We start from the raw sequence: 19,926 nt of genomic DNA, 5'->3' as shown, positions 1-19,926 counted from the left end.
GCGCACAAAAACAGGCTTCTAAGGACTATTTTTGCCCACAATGCAAGGAGAAATATCGAGATCCACCAACAGAAGATTGGATAGAATGTACTGTGTGTAAAGCATGGTGGCATGAGAACTGCACAGACTACGATAAGGGGCAATTTAAGTGTGATAATTGCAATGGGGGGTAACTCTTCGCGGTGCGAACACTTACCCTACGGTATGCGTATACTTACCCCGCACACGGGGTAAGTGTACGCAATCGACATGCATGTAAACTTTTTTATATAACTGTTTGATTTATGAACCATATGAGGTTTTTATGGTTGTTAATAATCGATCATATTAATGAACAAAAAAATTGAGTAAAATACCTAAAGCTTTTTAATACAAAAATCCCAATGTAAAAATTGCGCACGGTTACCCCACGTGACTCTATGCATGTATTATGTACATAAACCTTAAACCTTCCGGAAGAAATTAGTCTAAATGATAATGAAAACCCTATCAAAATCCGTTGCGCAGTTTAGAAGAACCGAGCACACAACCAGACAGACGCGGATAGCGACTTTGTTTTACGCTATTTAGCGATTTATTTATGGAAAAATTGTACTGAATCGCCAGAATTGTTTTATTGATGTTACCGATCTGTGCAAAGTATTCAATGTCCGTTTTATCATAGTGTATTAGATAGACAGGTACTACCGGTTTGTAACCGAGCGCGAGGGTCCAAAGCGTCGAGTTACGTTGTCTTTACAGTTTTATCATAGTGTATTAGATAGACAGGTAGGTACTACCGGTTTGTAACCGAGCGCGAGGGTCCAAAGCGTCGAGTTACGTTGTCTTTACAGTTTTATCATAGTGTATTAGATAGACAGGTACTACCGGTTTGTAACCGAGCGCGAGGGTCCAAAGCGTCGAGTTACGTTGTCTTTACAGTTTTATCATAGTGTATTAGATAGACAGGTACTACCGGTTTGTAACCGAGCGCGAGGGTCCAAAGCGTCGAGTTACGTTGTCTTTACATTTTTAAAACCATCGCCATCGGTAGGATGGTTTTAGGTACTCGAAAATCGCTTTTGTTGATGATACTGTTTTGTAATAAACATTTTCATTAAGATTGCCTGTTTTATTTGGAGGAGAGCTTTAACGAGAAGCGGGCGGTATTCTGGCTCAGTCTTTCTTCTCTCAAATATTTAATTAATTTTATCCTCTCCTCCTCTTCATGTAAATCTGAGATCCATAGAGAATGTATTAATTATATCCTCCTATCCCCTCCTTGCAAATCTTATATCCATAGAGAATTTATTCATTATACTCTCTCATATAAATTTCAACGACAAAAATAAATATAACAATTCGTGTATTCAGTGTTCATTGAAACTTTCCAAAATGAAGTCATTGTTTAAGCGTAGAAATAACCGGTTCCTCCTTAATATTTCTATTAGCACCGATGCGAAATGATTAACAGTTCATTATTGATATTATTTACCTTTTATTATAATTTTCACTAATGCAAATGAATAAACCTTTTTACTTTAACTCCACACAGAAGACCCTGTAATAATTTCCCTCAGGGCCTGTGCCATCTCTGGGGATGCTGTGTGGAGGGTTCTTTTTGAGGAGGGTCTTGAAGAGACCCGTGTTGTAGGAGGCAGGACATACACAGAGGCCGGCAAATCGTTCCACAGCTGAGCTATTGAACTCAAGTCGTAAAAGCGACCCGTTCTCATGTGACAAATGTCAACCGTGAACATAATATGTTGGGCGCGTGTTTGGCGTGTTGTCCCATTATGCACCGGTGCCGAAGGGATCAATGACACCAGTTATAGTGGAACAAGGACTAATCCGCTTGTTAAGATAGGGGAATCTATTCGTTTCTGCAAAGAGTCGAGGGTTTTTCAGGTATTTTGGGGCTGCGAACAGAGGTGGCCAAATTGAGAAAACAGTGGGGCGCACTTGCGATTTATACAGGGTCAGCAGTTGTGTACTATCTGTATTGTTTGCGGGCCCTTATTTATTGCCTCTGCAGTAACGTGTTTGATGAGCCTTATTAATCCGTTGGTAAACATGCGTTTAACTGCGCTAATTCATCTAGTTTCATATTATACATATTACACAACTGTGACATTTTTTTAATCAAGCTTTATTTTTGTAAAAAATTGAACTATTCCCGTCGGAATGTCGGAACGACGGTATTCCCGTCGGAATGTTTCAGTACCGTTTTTGTTTGACCAGACTGGTTTCACGGGCCCGTTGGTGGAAAATCTCTGTAACAAGCACTATTTTTTTCCATTTCTTCGTCAATTTGCATTTCCTCTTTGAGACACCCTTCCGATTCCTGCCTGTCTTTTGAATCTGAGGACACTATAACCTATGTACAGTTCTCCACCCATTTATATGGGTTTGTTCCCGGCCCACTAAACGAAACTGTCTCTGATAATAATTAAGCACTAAGAAAGTTATTAATAAGCGATAATTACAGTGCTGCCAAATTGTGTGCATCTCAAGCAAAACGGAAGAAAGCGGCCGTGTGAACAAGATTGGAGAACATTGGTTCAACCTGCGCTTCAAAATAATATGCCACAAATAATTATAATCGCGATAACGCCGCCGCTATTCTAAACCAGAGTTTCCCAAACATGTTTGGCCTACCCTACCCTCTACCAAGAAAACTGTTAACCAGGTTAGTTGGTAAAAAAATATGGGAAGTTGAAATTTTAAAGCCTTTTAATGAATTAAAGAAAGAAATAAAAGTAAAGACGACCCATCTCGAAAAGCGATTGAACGTAGTATATTAGTTCTTATATATGGAAGTAAATCGATTTTGACTTTGGTACCTAAAAATAAATTATTTACACATGATTTTAAAAAACTTCACGCATTTTTATTACCTTCGCCGCCCCCACCTCATATCACCCGCTTTTGTAATCTCCGCACCAAATAATTGTAGTTTTGTGTTGTAGACTAGAGAATGGCGGCTAATTAAGAGTCGGTGTTCGCATTACGGCGCGCACTCTCATATCAATTAACAATTAAGATACATCTCCGCTGCTCCACTTCTGATGAGAAAGACGCGACACGACGCCAGCACCGCTACTCCGGAGGCTGCTACGGCTGGCTTCATGCTGCAGAGACTTCCGACGAGTCTCGCGTCTCACGGCCTTTTCCGACTTTGCGCAAAAAGACGCATTGTTCGCGCAGACGGAACTTACGCAAATACGGCACAGCACACACACGTGCAGTAACGTAACTAGAGTTACGCCCCGCAACCGTTCATTATTCTAGATCTATAGAGGTGTTGCGAGATTGGATGGTTTAAGTAACTAGGACAACCTGCAGGATTTTTTTGTCAGATAGCATGATAGCCTATAAGAAGCAGCTAAACTAAAGGACGGCGTTAAACAGGGAGGCTTAATGTCCCGGTGCTGTTCAACGTGTATATGGATGAGCTCAGTAAAGTACGGAGTTAGACAGGGAGGCTTAATGTCCCGATGCTGTTCAACGTGTATATGGATGAGCTCAGTAAAATACGGCGTTAGACAGGGAGGCTTAAGTCCCGGTGCTGTTCAACGTGTATATGGATGAGCTCAGTAAAGTACGGCGTTAGACAGGGAGGCTTAATGTCCCGATGCTGTTCAACGTGTATATGGATGAGCTCAGTAAAGTACGGCGTTAGACAGGGAGGCTTAAGTCCCGGTGCTGTTCAACGTGTATATGGATGAGCTCAGTTAAGTACGGCGTTAGACAGGGAGGCTTAATGTCCCGATGCTGTTCAACGTGTATATGGATGAGCTCAGTAAAGTACGGCGTTAGACAGGGAGGCTTAATGTCCCGATGCTGTTCAACGTGTATATGGATGAGCTCAGTAAAGTACGGCGTTAGACAGGGAGGCTTAAGTCCCGGTGCTGTTCAACGTGTATATGGATGAGCTCAGTTAAGTACGGCGTTAGACAGGGAGGCTTAATGTCCCGATGCTGTTCAACGTGTATATGGATGAGCTCAGTAAAGTACGGCGTTAGACAGGGAGGCTTAAGTCCCGGTGCTGTTCAACGTGTATATGGATGAGCTCAGTAAATTACGGCGTTAGACAGGGAGGCTTAATGTCCCGATGCTGTTCAACGTGTATATGGATGAGCTCAGTAAAGTACGGCGTTAGACAGGGAGGCTTAAGTCCCGGTGCTGTTCAACGTGTATATGGATGAGCTCAGTAAATCATTGAACAAAACAATAATCGGATGCCATATTGACGGGGGTATGTATGAACAACATTAGTTATGCAGACGACATGCTCATACTAGCCCCATCGGTAAGAGCAATTAGGAAACATCTGGCCATATGCGAAGCATGCGTTCATAGTAATAATAATAATAATAATAATTGGATAATTTGTATAGCGCCGTTTTTGTGAAAAATCACCTCAAGGGCGCTGTACAATTTATTTCCTAGGATCTACATTTGTTATTTAGACCAACTGTGCCAGCACGAGGTTCGTCATCCGTTCAGGCATGTGTCTGCCGCCAATATAGCGCTGACATGTATCTGCTGCCAATAAAGAGCGCTGACACAACATCCTCACATAGACAACAAACCTTGGCAGCACCGCTGTGACGCTCGACGAAGACAGAAGATGGAGACTCTGCTGCAAGAGTCCTAGGTAGCGAAGGAACTGTACCAGCTGCTGCAGGGAGAGAGACTACCCCGTCCACCAACTGTGCCAGCACGAGGCTCGTCATCCGTTCAGGCATGTGTCCGCCGCTAATATAGCGCTGACATGTGTCTGCTGCCAATAAAGAGCGCCGACACAATATCCTCACATAGATAACAGACCTTGGCAGCACCGCTGTGCAAAATCACCTCATCCTAGTTTACCTTAGTCTCTCCAGTCACCTCCCAGCCTTTCATGCCACCTAGTGCATCCTCTCGACCCTTTCAGACTCCTTCCTGGCTCCAATACATTCTTTCTATTGTCGTGATCCGACGATTTCACACCTCTGTCTCAGACCCTTAGGGCTCGCTTATCGCAGGCTATCATAAGCAAAATCTTGAACCAAAGTCAAAGTGAAGTTTATGAGTGTCATCTGTAACAAAATACATAAACAAAAACAGAAAATAAAAACAAAGACAAAAACTTTAAACAAAATATGGCTTATCTGTCCTCCATGCAGACATCCTCGGTTGAAAAGGTCCCGTAAATCCCAACACCACTTGACACTTGAGTCAGGTATAAAATCTTCGACTGCATTGAGAAATCTTCGTTCTAGCTTCACTTTTAAAAATTAATCGGTTTAAAATGCTATAATAATTGCAAATTCCGGCTAAACGGTAGAAGTTACGCACATTTCGTGAAATAAGAAGGTAAGCACTATATAAAACACGGATGCTGAACAATTTTCAGCGATCTCTTAGCAAGGGAAACCTTCTGAAAGGATCAAACAAACCGGAGCGGTTAAAACACGTCCGCAACGAAGAACCATTTCACGGAATAATGCACAATGCTAATAGAACTTTCACAGAACCTGAAAATTAACTTTCAAATTTGATGTATTGTTCAAAAACTGGTCCTTATTAGTTTACAGATTACAAAAAGGTCAGTATCAGTATCAGGTCTCTTTCAAACTACCTACAAAGATAAAGCAGAATGTCACAACCATTACGGCTAGACTGGAAATCTATGGGCAATGATTTAATTAGGTACTAAAACTGTAAATTTACTGGCAATGAGTTTTCCACAATTACTAAGTCAATTTTCGTGTTTTTTCATTACACCTATCCATTAATCATGATTATTTTATGACGCTATCCATAGGGGTTGGTTACCATAAATAATTGACTTTTGCACAGGTAAATGGCGATTTAGAACCTTTCACTATACCACGGGTTCTTATTTGAACTAATTACTTGAGAACTAATTCGATGAAATCTACTTACAATAATTAATTACTCACCAGCGTTACTTGCTGTGTGTGAACGGAAAATTCGATCGGCTTGTTATTTGTTTGTAATCAGTTTCTGGTAAGAATTAATAAGAAGCTTATTGTTAGTAAACTCTGAACTAATATTTTCCTTTGTAAAAGGCGTGGGTTTCGTTGATCGATTTACTGTTAAACGGTAGAATCTCGTTCATAGACACATTACTATTTTTTCTTTTTCGTAATATTTCTCGTATATCAGTTTCTTCGACATAACCTGTTATCGGAGGTTTGCTATCACCAATGCAATCGTCACCTTGCATACTGATGTCCGAAACAACTAGCTTGAACTGCATTCGTCTCAGGCACGTAAATTTCAAACCCGTGAAGTGTAGCATATTTCTCCCCAATTTTCATTTTTGGTGTTTATGGTGTTATTCTGCACTTTACTTCTTGTAACATCTAATACGTTACTACGAATCCAGAGCTCGAAATTGTTCATTTTCAATTAGTCTATATTGAGTAATAACATAGACCATTGAAGAAATATATTATATATTTGTTCAGCGCCCTTAATGTGATTTTTCACAAAAACGGCGCTAAAAAAAACATCCAAATATTACTATTATTATTAGTACATTTCCAGCACGTTCCAAAGTGAATATACTCTCGTCCATAAAATGAAAACGAATATATTCAGAAGCTTGAAATGACTTTAGCCGTGTTTGATGAGTAGATCTGAATAGCCAGGTATACTTCCCCAACCTTCCTTATCCACATCTCCTTCCTCTTTCCATTACCTTTAGCCCACAACACAGGCACCCCAATTGGCGATATCACTGGCTCCAAACGGTTGTGAGCAGTTACCAATAAAAGTGTAACTGCAGCCATGGTTTGCGATTGCGCACACAGTATTCCTTGCTTTGTACAGGATTCCATTCCTATGTGTAAACACAAAGAGTTATATTTGTCGCGTGCCGAGCCAACTTGCAACAAACACGTTATATTACGAATATGCTATTACTTCCTTCATCTAAAAACGGTTCGAGATCACAAACATCAATCCCCCATCGCCAATAATTGCATCTTTCGTTTCGAAGAATCTTAATTACAACCGAGAAAATATATGTGCTGAAGCAGCAAAATTTCTTCAACGGAGAGCTCCGGCGTTTTGAAATTTCTACAACCTTTTCTCGCTAGATGGTTTGAGTCAACGAGCTGATCATTTCGATGATGAGCTGTAAAGTTTTGAAATATTCATTTAAGTGTGTTTTGATTGATGAATGATAAAACTCATTTCGAAACTCGGATGAAACCGGATAATATTTAATTACCAGAAATATCATAAATGAAAATAGTGTCGGCAAATAAATGCTTTTGACATTAAATTTTCCCCAACTCGGAAATTGTTATTATATATCACGCTGTAAATTACGCTAACGAAACAAAAATAAAATTAATCCAATTTCAATAATAGTCGATCGCAAAAATTACAAAATAAAGTGAATCACGCTTAGTGTAAATTTATTGCTATTTTATAGGCAAGTTGAGTCATTTGGCGAATCACAATATTATAAAGGGAAATACTAAATGTTATTTTAAGTGCATAGTTCAAAATAGGTTTGTCAAGCGGGATCTTCTGGTCTACGGAAATTAATCGGAAATAGTTGGAATTTGATTCAATTGCACCACTGAAGACATTGAAATATACATAAAACACATTTGTTTACATGTCGTGAATTGATTTAATCACGTAACGGCGCTTTACAAAATGACTAGTAGTCGAGTGATTCAAATCGTCCGGTTATCATCCATTCAACGAGGGTTCGATCCTCTGCTAGACATCTTTCGAAGTGAGTTTAGTAGGTATCTCCCCACCCTACTAATCCAACACTGGACCTATCGTACAGCTAAATACTTCCTAAAATGATGTTATAATGAATACGAGTTAGTACATCGAATTGGGGACACAATATTTAGATTTGAAACTCCACTTTCCCATGGCTCACTTCAGTAGTTGTTAGCATTATTGATTGATGCGTTCACAATACTCGCCCCAGTTCGCATTTCCTCCTAGAGACGTTATACGTATTTATTAATACTGCGGTGTTTTCATTATGCGATGGTAGAACGGAATACAGTACAGTAGGTGCACAACACGTTCCTACGTAGTAAGATAGGTACATGGCCGCCATGATGCGGAAGATCTTTAGCGCACGTCTGCGAATCCAGGAAACGGACTAGATTGAACGTCGAATGCCTTTGTGCATGAATGATGGATGTGCCCCCGCTTGAGCCCTACGTGAAAATGCTCCAATTCTCATGACGCGGATCCGCGGATGAACTTCGCGGCAAAGCGGTGAAAGATTGGGCTCTGGATTCGGGGGCTCATACTTCCAAAGTCTTAGAAATTTTACTATTATTTTTGATAAACTTTCGTTTAGTATAAAGTAGAAATTAAGTAAATGGAGGAAGTTAAATTCCCACACTTCCCTTCCTTTCTCTGTTTCCTTCCGTCTCAAAACATTATTTCACCTTAGTTTGGTTTACCACGGTCCTATTATTTCCGGACTATGGCACGTGTGTGATGGATGTCACGTAAATAAATCAATCCTTATGTGTTGTGCCGCGTTTGTTACTTTTTAAATATATATTTTGGTTTATTATCAATTATACATTGCTGTGTCTTGTAATCGCTTTGTTGTCTGCTCTCCTATTGCTTCCCTTTGCTTGTTTTTTGCGCCTTACTTTGTTTATACTTATTTAAAATGTTTGTTTTTTTATTCATTCTCTTTCCTTTTTACGGGATTTACATAATTGCTTTTTGTACTTCTTCTTGTAACTAACCTTTTAAAATATGCAGTTGTTGTGTCTTTGAACTCGCTTGCAATATATTTATATCGCAATATCGCATAGGAAGTCTCGCTCCATCAGTGTACTTATTCACCTGCATTGTTTTCGCTGATCATTTTACTCCATATCTTTGTTATTTGTATTTTTGTTCTTATGTAACTCGTTATGTACCATTGCAGCTAAGAGACAAGTTGTTATTAATTTATTAAAGCTAGCAATTTCCCAGACTATCAATAATGGTATTAGATGAATTATTTCTACTTACAATTAATTACGTTTGAACATTTGAAGAAATTTCCCACATTTATTAAGTCGTATTTTATTATTTCGAATATTAGCGACATTAAATCATTTTTTATCTTATTTTTTACATCACTATGGAGTCCGCTGCTGTGGCGTTCTACGGCTCATTTTTAATTAAATGTTGTTGCGTTCTTATTATTATTTACGTTAACGAATTCGTTCTCCTTTATAGTTTCGTAGAATAATCGGTTGTTTCTTTGGCCAAAATTTGTATTATTTTTACACCTGTTTCGCCTGGAGGAAAACACTCGAGCCTTTTCAAAGGTACTATTATGAAAGGAGAACTTGTAAAAGCATAATTATGATCTATATCCATTCAATCAAGTTTCATTTGGAATATGCCACAAGGTTATCTGTCAGATCAATCATTATTACGATTGGTCAATAAGAATTAACCGAATTATTTTGTGTGTTTTTTGTACAGGAAATTTTTGTTGATCTGTGTTATTGAATAATATTAATTTGTTGGATGCGAAACAAGCTTTTCTCATGGAGTTCTCGTCCAAAAAATGAGGGCGATCTGAATAACACGTTACGGTTTTTGTTCGTTAGCTCTAGTCATCAAGTGCAGTGTGGCTATTGTTATTATAAAACTGTAATTAGTAATTAATTACGATTGTTAATGCCTGTATACCGAGGAGACCTACGTGCGCACGCGCCATTAACCGACTTCGCTGTTTTAGTACTTGCCATAATTGCTGAGAAAACATATCAATGATTATTTTCTGAAAATGATGAAAGTTGATGTGGTATTTGGCTCGAAATTGTGAGCTTTGGTGTGTTTGATAGGGCTGATGGTTTTTTTTTAAATTGATCTAATTGAATTTAGATTTTGTTTTCTTCATTGAATTAATGATTAAATTAATTAAATGGAATCTTGGAAGTGGAAATCAACCCACTTCCCGACATTGGATTGAGCGGCAACTCGGCAGATATCGACTGCTTGTCGATGACAATCACATACTATAAAATTGAAAATAGATGTATTATAGTAAAAAAAAATACTAGCTGATTTTTTCCATTGTTTTTGCTCGTGGTATTGTTTCTCACTGCGTTTTGATTTTGAACCTTGGCCCAAGAATAGCTGGAATAAATGAAATATTTCTGAACGTATCCGAACTGTTTTGAAAGGTGAAACATATATTTTTCGAAATAGTAAAATTTTTAATGCAAACGTTAAATTTTATTAAAATAAAATAAATATATTTATTCCCTTCAGTTTTACGCTCGGTCAGTGTTCTGCATGAATCCCTGAACCAAATAGTGTTCACGTTCACATGGCCAAATACCCAACCACACATTCTCACCATACCTCCCTCTCTGTAAGTATTGTTTATTTACATATTAAGACCTACTATTGATATTCTTTGCCTCGTTCACAATGTTCGGCGCCGAGACTTATGACGTGGGAGCTACTCGCCATTCTCACCGAACGCTAGGTGTTTTTTTGCTACAAACTTTCTGTTAGTTTGAATTTTCACTTTGAGCATTCACGAGGCTTACTTTTTGCCGTATATTTATTTACAAGCAGACGAAAGGGGTGAAAGAAGATCTAATTCCGTACGTTTTGTTTTTTTTTTACCAAATTTTAACCGTTGATGTTTGATCAATAGTCGAAGAGCTATTTAGATAGTTATATATTCTGCAGCTAACTTAAGGTTGAGTTTCTAGTATCCACCTAGGTAAAATCACTGGGATGCAACTGCCACTTTATTACTCCTTCCCCTCCCCTAACTTCGGCTGTACAACATTCCCAAATGTTGATCCCAGAAGCCCTCTGGCTACGGATTGTATGGATTCTTGCGCGGCATCACATGCAATCAAAACTAAACTTATGTATATTAAATCATGTTAGCAAAAATTGCATCTCGCTATAATACTCCTTGTGTGAATGAGGCTTTACTTTGAGTAATTTCATTTATTTATTTATTGGACAATTTGTATAGCGACGCTTTTGTGAGATATCACCTCAGGGGCGCTTTACAGTTGATGCAGGTATTACAAAAAATATAAATATTACAAAAATAAAGTGCAATTAAGTTAAATTGAAGTACAGGAACAGGTGACACGAAGATAGAAGATGGAGACTCTGCAGCAAGAATCGTAGGTGGTGAGGAAACTGGACCAGCTGCTGCAGCAAAAGAGTGCACCGCGTCCACCAACAGTGCCAGCACGAGGTTTGTCATCCGTCCAGGTATGTGTCTGCTGCTAATTAAGCGCTGACACAGTATCCTCACACAGATAACAGACCTTGGCAGCACCGCTGTGACATTCGGCAAGTCCATCATACATCTACATGTAATCTTGTTCCTGGTGATTGTGTTAGTGGTGCATTGTACCCGCAATAAAAAGCGACGGTCGGGATAATAAATTACCCTGGGCTTGGCGAAACACTTGTTAGGGCCTTCAGAGTTTCCAAGAATTCCGTCGAAAACATCTGGCATACCTACAGTTACCGATCCTCGTCCCAAGTTCAACTTAAAAATAAAAATAAAAATAAAAATCTCTCCAAATATCTGTGTTCCCCTTGCGTACATATTTAATCTCTGCATCATGTCTTCCACATTTCCACAGTGTTGGAAACTAACGAGGGCCCCATTCACAAAGCTAATGAAAAGACTGACGTCAGAAATTATAGACCAGTTGCAGTACTGTCAACAATTCCAAAAATTTTTGAAATGATTATCTGTGATAAAATCAGTCCACAAATCACGCCTTTCTTAAGAGGTAATCAACATGGCTTCTTACCGAAGAAATCAACGGTAACCAACTTACTCTTTTTCTCTCGACGGGTAGCACAAGGCCTAGACTGTAGGCATCAGACGGACGTAATTTACACGGACTTCGCAAAGGCATTTGACCGAGTAGATCACGATATTCTAATAAAAAAGATGCATAAAATAGGTTTTAATCAACCCTTACTGACATTTTTTGCGTCATATTTAAAAGATAGAAGTCAGTATGTAAATATAAATGGATACGACTCCCATAAGTTCGCAGCTCTGTCAGGAATTCCTCAAGGATCGAATCTCGGTCCCATGTTATTCCTTATTCTGATTGATGACATTCAGGATTGCATACGTCACAGCTCATGTCTACTATTCGCAGATGACATGAAACTGATGAAGGAAATCGAATCAGATTATGATTATTCGAAACTGCAGGCCGACCTCGATTCAATCATGATATGGTCGGTAGAAAATAAACTTAACTTCAATATTAAAAAATGCGTTGTTATGACTTATAGTCGTTCACAAAATCCGGTATTCTGCCAGTATAGAATGAATGGTGAAGTACTTACACGCGTAAACATCATCAAGGACCTTGGGGTGATCTTTGATCCCAAGCTGACATTTTCAAACCACATAGTCCAGCTTACCTCGGCTTGCTCCAAAACTCTTGGTTTTGTAATTAGAACTTGCAAACAATTCAATAACAAAGAAGCAATGACCTCCATGTTCAACGGAGTGGTCAGAAGCAAGCTGGAGTACGCCAGTACTGTCTGGATACCTTATCAACTTAAATACATAAATATGATTGAACAAATTCAAAAAAAATTCCTAAGGTATGTTTACATGCGATCATACCGAATATATCCGAAATTCATGCATCACGTGGAACTGCTAAAGGAGACAAATTACCAAAGCCTGGAGACTAGGCGTAATTCCGGACTCATGGTATTTGAATTAAAGTTACTAAAAAACCTTATCGATTGCCCATATCTCCTGTCATGCTGTGGATTATTCGTTCCTGATAAATACTGTCGAAATCGTAGCCACGACCTATTCTGTATACCGCAGGGTCGGACAGATGTCATTGCCCGACATAGCATGACAAGAGGTATGACCTTGCTAAATGCCCTACCAGCGGATATAGATGTGTTTAATATCACTATACCATGTTTTAAAAAATATATGTACATGTATTGTTAGTTTTAATAAAATTGTACCATAATTGGACTTACCTGTCTGTCGTACAATAAAAAAAAAAAAAATAAAAAAAAAAAAAAACTTCAACGAATTTCGAATATTTTTCCAGAATTTTCGATCATTTTTTTAACACACTGCACTCTAATCACATTACTATAATATTTCCTATCTGCAGACAATTCAGTCCAATTCTATTGTTAGGATACCTGGAGACCATAAATGGTGCTCGCTATATATATTATTATTATCTATCCGTTTATATATATTTCCTAAGTGATTAATTATTTACCTCTGTTGTGTTTGTAGTGAATTCAATTCCCCCCTTGCACGAGTCACACTAACCTCCGCTCCGGGACTTGGAACTACGAGGGTCTGAAGGTCTCCAGAGTCGAGTGACTCACTGACCAAGTCTACCGATCCGCGGATCACCTCGTTGAATTTAAACAATCGCATTAAAACCAAGAAAAAGACTTACGACTGCGTTTAAACTCCTCAGGGGGCGGTGACCTAACAAGGCTGGTCGTAAGGCCTAAGATGGATTTAAAATAAGTAAAGCCAAGATTTTGATAAATGACACAATCAGTTGTGGCCTCAGATATTTTATCTACACGTCACATGCTGAATATTCAAAAGGGATTTTTTGTAAAATTAGGCATTCAAATCTGATTCACTCGCTAGTGAAGCTTCTATAAAATTGTCATCGAAAATAATTTAGCTTGTTCACATAATGCGCTTTAGGCGTTCTTTGCGCAGGTGACTTCATCATTCCATTATCAATCATCCTGTTCCTTCTTTGGTTATAGGACCCCTTTGCAATTTTAATTATTTTCGACCTGAACGAGGCAGTGCTTATTACCTGTGTTTGATTTTGGTATTCGCTTCATCCACCTAGATACTGATCAGTACCAACCTGGCTATTCAGATCTGCTTCCTTTGAGCATTGATAAAACAATTAAAGCATTGTTTCTCATGGTCGGTTCAACAGGAGATTCTAAAACAACTAAAGTTTCGTCCAATGAGTAATCCGTTTTTTTTTTTTTATTTACACCTATTTGAATTTCTGAATTAACCCACTTCCCGACTTCCGGTCGAGATTCGAGACTTGTTATCGATGACAATGCATTCTTGGTGGCAACATGCGGATGATATATCTGTCGGTCCTACTCAATCGGGATTTGGTTTACTTGCTAGCGCGATTGACTCCAGTCCCAGTGGAGATGGTTCAATCCTCAGTCAAACCATTTTTTTAAGTTTTAAAAGACTTGAGTTAAGAGCCAGTCCCTGGGGAAGAAGGTTCAATTCTCAGTCAAACAAAAAAGTGAATTTTTTAATTTATTTATTACTTTAATAACGCCCTATTTAGGGGCTTTTACATTAGTAGTAAAAATTGCAAATTAATATAGTACACTTTTATTATAAACAACTAAACTGTCTAAGTACCATTTTTTTGTATTTGTTATTTGATAAATTAAAGATGTCCACTGACTCGGTAAAATTATTTCCCTCCATAAGTATTCTGGGCAATGAATACATATGGTAGTTAGTACCAGAATTTCTGCACAGAATTAAATCCCGTACGTAGTGGAATCCGAAAGCTTATCAATGCAAGCAATGCTGGACTAGCAAATGCATTATTTAGAATTTAATGTAGAAATACTAAGTCAATGGAAATCCTTATGCCAGACAATTTAAGCATATTCATGTCATTTAAAAGAGTGTTGTAGTTCAACAAAATTGCTGTAATCCCCATTTTAAAACTTAATACATTTATTAATAAAAGTATATATATTATAGTGAAAAAGCTTGGTTTTTTATGTGTTGGGTTTTTTCACTTGATATTGTTTACTGTTTCTTTACATTGCATCTTGTTTACGTTAGAATTTTTATCTTCACTAGGACAAGCCTGTTAAGGTCAATAATTTTGCAAAATAACACTAAGATTATATATTAAGACAACAATATTGTTACATTAATGTTTCTACGAATTGGGTATCTAAATAGTACCTATTAAGCTAATTCCAGCCAATTCATTACAGTATAATCTGGTAACATGTAGGGTGACCATGATATACATAGATATTTGATTGAAAAAAAAAAATATTTATGAGTACATGTTACATGATTGATACATTTATTTAGAGAAGATACATTTTTTTAATTTTTTTTTATTCTAGATAAAAGAAAATTACATTTTCACTTATTTAACTAGAAATAACATATATATTACACATAAATATATTACACACCGATATTATTCACTTTCATTGTTTTGTTGATTGAGCATAAAACTGAACAATTTTTTTTTTAATGTACCTATACTTTTTTCATTTTTAATTTCGTCTGGGAGGCAATTGTATATGTTGCTTCCCTCGTAACCAATGGATTGCTTGCCATAATGAGTATATATGGTGTTTAAATGTATTTTATCGTGTTGCCGTGTAAAGTGTGTGTGTACTTGGGACGTTTTAATGAGTTCTGTATTTGTATGTAAGAGTTTATTATTTATTTTGTAAATAAGGAGACATGTATTATATTCATATAATTTTTTTAATTTTAATAGTTTTGTTTCAATGTATAATTTTTTTTGTTGATGTTCTAGGTTTGAAGTGAAATGGCTTTTTGATTACTTTGTTTTGTGTTACCTGTAGTTCGTTTATATATGTTTCACATGTATTTCCCCAGATTTCAACCAAGTAGTTTAAATGTGAGTGTACGAGGCTATAATATAGACCTTTTTTAATTTTATTTGGTAACAGATATGATATCCGGCTGAATACGCTAATTAAGGGGCTACGCTAATTAAATAGCTAATTAGAGCACCATACTAGGCAGCTGCCTGTTTCATGGTGACCAATAAACTATTATTTTAAAAATGAGAGACAAAAAGGTAAAGGATGATAAAATATACGTATACAACATATTATGCCATTTATTTAAAATATACTTATACTTACAACAATGATATGACATCATACTCATTCGTGGTAGATGACGAAAAATCCGTTTTTCCTTGAAGTATTATTAAATCATCTATATTTAACTTTAATTTTATGATGAACTAACTAGCTGAAATCCCGGCCCTGCTCGGGCTTAACGCAGAGTTTTTCAAGTCGAGTTTGTCAAGTAAGTAAAATTTCATCAAGAAGTATCTAAATTCTGCTTTAAGGGTGGGAAACGGAAATGGGGGGTATTACAACATTGTGCCATTAAATTAAAATATACGTACCCAACTTATTATGCCATTAATTTAAAGGGACAAAGATGAAAAAAAAATGTTGGCAATCCTCGGCTAGAACAAATAATTTAACATTCCTTTTAAAAGTACACGAGGAATTTGACGACTTAATGTGTTATCATTATATTAATCTACGTGAAAGTTGGAGAGTGTGATGTCTGCAAAAAGTGTATGCGACCAAGTGTGTCAAGATCACATCTCGTTATGTGACGTTACAATAATTAACTAAAACATAGAGACGTATCAGATCAATATTTAGAAATTTGATCTGATCTCATAAACTGCAAGGACTAATAATTCAATACCTACATAATTATTGTTATTAATTTATTGCCAAAATTAAATTGATAAAGATAGCGATTTATCGACATTATGGCGATTATCTTGTCGGTGAGAGTTCTAATAATTGTACAAATTAGGAGATTAGGAGAATCGCATAACGACAACTCTTCCGCTGAAATATCCAAATTTACAAGTGTTTGTGGTGCTTCCAAATTATCTTCTGTAAACGATCGGCAATACAGCATTTCCACCTCTCACCTATGTATCTCACCTGATATAAGATGGTTTTCATTTTATGCACATAATGCAGGGAGTCTACCAGGTTTCTAGAGCTCCACACAAAATGTAGCTGGCTCTAAGAATCAATAGAATTAGCGTCGTATCAATACGTCATATTCTATTATGACTTTCTTCATATCGCCTACCAACAGAGAGTAGAGATGAAAATGTCCAACCATACTTTGCTGCAGATTACATTTAGAACAACCGCAGCACGTGTTAATGCCTGAAAGTTACCTGGTTGGGTGGGTGAGGGGGGAGATCGGGTGACTTCTGTTTACCGCTGCTGCTGTTGTTGTTTGGCTAAGGGACCCTGCCTAGCTATGTACATGTACAAGTACTGTAGGTATTAATGTAGGTAGGTATTTTGCATGTTTGGCCGTACTGCCGAATGACCTCCCGCGAATCGACTGAGCGGGGGACTTCTTCATTGGAAATTGTAGTAAGCTCATTGCACCATGGCAGATATAAAAGTTTTGAGATTTCCAGCGTTTTAAGTGTTTTTGTTTAAATTTCTCGTATTGGTGATTGATGTCGCCATGCGTAATTTTTATCGAAGATTTTTGTCGTTGTTTTATACGAGACGTTAATTAAAAAAAAGGTTTGGACATTTTTTTCATAAATTATTTAACACTAGTATTTTGAAATACTGTTATTTCTTTAATTTTGAAAAAAAAATCCTCCGTCTGCTACATAATTTCACAAGGTTATTTGTGTAGATTGTATAGTTATGATGCCGGCAAGGAGGCGCCATGGTTTTCATTAATAGTCCATTTATACCCGTATAAATAATGTTACTATAAAAAGAAAGTTACTAAAAAAATGCGAAATCGACAATAATTAATGTTTTTCACCATATAACCTTTCTAATAATTTTTCAAATGTTCTTGGTTTTCAGCGGGTGCAGGGGTATGTGAGCCCTTACATACTCATAAAAGATAAAAAGAGCAATATATATTTTTAACATCTAAATAAAAATGATATGACTCATATTCATTCGTGGTTGATGACAAAAAATCCGTTTTTCCTTGAAGTATTATTAAATCATCTATATTTCACTTTTCAAATTTTCTCGGTTTTCAGCAGGCGCAGGGGTATGTGAGCCCTTAAATACTCATAAAAGATAAAAAGCGCAATATATATTTTTTACTTCTAAATAAAAATGATATGACATCATACTCATTCGTGGTAGATGACGAAAAATCCGTTTTTCCTTGAAGTATTATTAAATCATCTATATTTAACTTTAATTTTATGATGAACTAACTAGCTGAAATCCCGGCCCTGCTCGGGCTTAACGCAGAGTTTTTCAAGTCGAGTTTGTCAAGTAAGTAAAATTTCATCAAGAAGTATCTAAATTCTGCTTTAAGGGTGGGAAACGGAAATGGGGGGTATTTTATCGATATATCGTGTAAATACTCGCCTTCCTCTTGTTTTGTAGGTCAAGTGTACAAAATTTTACCAATCTCCGAATAAAACTGTAGATTTGTTTAAAGAAACAAAGCCGCTCCGCCCGCCACAAACACTCTTCTTTATATATATAATGTTTTTACTATCTGCCAAGAGCTTGTGAGCGCGCTCCAAGCCGCGGCCCGCGATATAGAAATCTCCTCAGTCACTCAGTGTGATTTCACATGGCGTATCGCGCGGAGGCCGCCCGACCAATGACTAGCGATTAGTCACTCTACCAACCAAGCACCCTCTTACCGCGACCAGTACACAGTACAGTACAGTACAGTACAGTACATTACATTACAGTACTAGTGTAGTGTCTAGTGTTGTGATTTGTCGAGTATGTTTTCCACCACATTATTTATACCCAGTGACGAACCAGATTCAACCCAACTATTCGTTTTAAATATTAATAATAATAATACAAATATAAAATCCTTTGTTTTTGATTATTTGTTTTGATATTCTTTGCTGTTAAGACAATCACCGGTGTAGTTATTTAATCCTCCTACGCTAATGATTTTTTATAACATTTTTTACCTTCCCACATAGTAACATTTATTCGAAAAATATATAAGGTTTCGGTTGGCATTACTGCTACCATCTGTTTTTTTTTTAAATGTATTAAATCGGTTTTCATTATAAATAAGCGCGTTAATGTAAATCGTTTAAATTTGTTATATTGTGGAAGATGGATTACCTGTTATTCTTGGAATAATACCATTGGTTATAAAGTTATAATCATTTCGATAAGTGAAACATGATAATTTATTTGAATTTTTTAACTTTCGTTAACTTTATATTTTACACAAATATACCAAAACAAACCTAAAAGTGATACTTATTATTTTTCGATTTAAATGGACAATTAATTGAAAGTTTGAAACATTATTTAAAAATGATTAGTTAAACTGTCCTCATTTTACTTACTACCGAAATCGAGTACATTTCATACAGCTGTCACACTTTGTTTACACGTATTTGCATATCCTTACACGGTTCAGTACATCAGTTGGAATGCTGCCCTTACCTGATAGGGATTGTATCATTCAATAAATTGTTGATTATTTTAATTTTCATCCTGCGTAATTAATTTGTTTTCATTTTTGTCATCAAAAGGTCTAAATATATAATGAAAGGTGTTATTTGAAACTATTGTGATTATTGTAACAGTTATGTGTTAAGTGATATTGTGTTTGAATTGTACAATTGAATTTTATTGACATTCTAGAAGATCGTTTCCTCAACTGAAACAGGTGATCATTTTATTTATTTAAATCACTTATAAATCTTTTCCATGACGAGATACATATTTTAGATTAGCATCGATTGATTTACTCGATGATAACTTTCTATTGCATCCATATCGGTTGTGTCTTCGTTTTTTATCTCAACTGCTATCAGTTGAGATAAAAACATTTCACCTTCGAGTCTCGTTTCATTGATCGATAATATTCAAAGCCACGAGAAATACAAGCTTTTGTTCAATATTATCTCAACGGTGTTACGACTAGGCACTACGCACAGCAAATACATTCAAATTGTTTTTGAATCGTGTAAACAAACCCTCTTCTTTCTTTTTTGGCACGTGCAAAACATTCGACAAAACTACAATCATATTTATAATAAGCTTACGTTGTCCTTTTATTCATTTTTACCCGTTTTATGACTTCGATTGACATTTCAATGATGGATTCTA

General features: G+C 36.7%; 1 protein-coding gene across 2 annotated transcripts in view; it reads left to right on the top strand.

Annotated features, from left to right (window-relative positions):
- Nucleotides 1–19,926, top strand: part of Csk (C-terminal Src kinase) — a 256,020-nt gene that overhangs the window by 80,005 nt on the left and 156,089 nt on the right. Inside the window, exons 1-2 of one of the 2 annotated variants that reach the window (XM_089641224.1) lie at nucleotides 18,413–18,567; nucleotides 19,347–19,483. The exons of the other annotated variant lie outside the window; for it this stretch is intronic. The gene's annotated coding sequence lies outside the window, so the exon portion shown is untranslated. Of the gene's footprint in view, nucleotides 1–18,412; nucleotides 18,568–19,346; nucleotides 19,484–19,926 lie in introns of those variants that run through there. 2 annotated transcript variants of the gene reach the window in all.

This window comes from Hesperophylax consimilis, chromosome 2 (assembly GCF_061612785.1).
Source record: "Hesperophylax consimilis isolate HC1 chromosome 2, BYU_Hcon_1.0, whole genome shotgun sequence".
Taxonomy (NCBI): Eukaryota; Metazoa; Arthropoda; class Insecta; order Trichoptera; family Limnephilidae; genus Hesperophylax; species Hesperophylax consimilis.
Note: the sequence above shows the minus strand (reverse complement) of the source record. Positions and strands in the feature narration are given on the sequence as shown.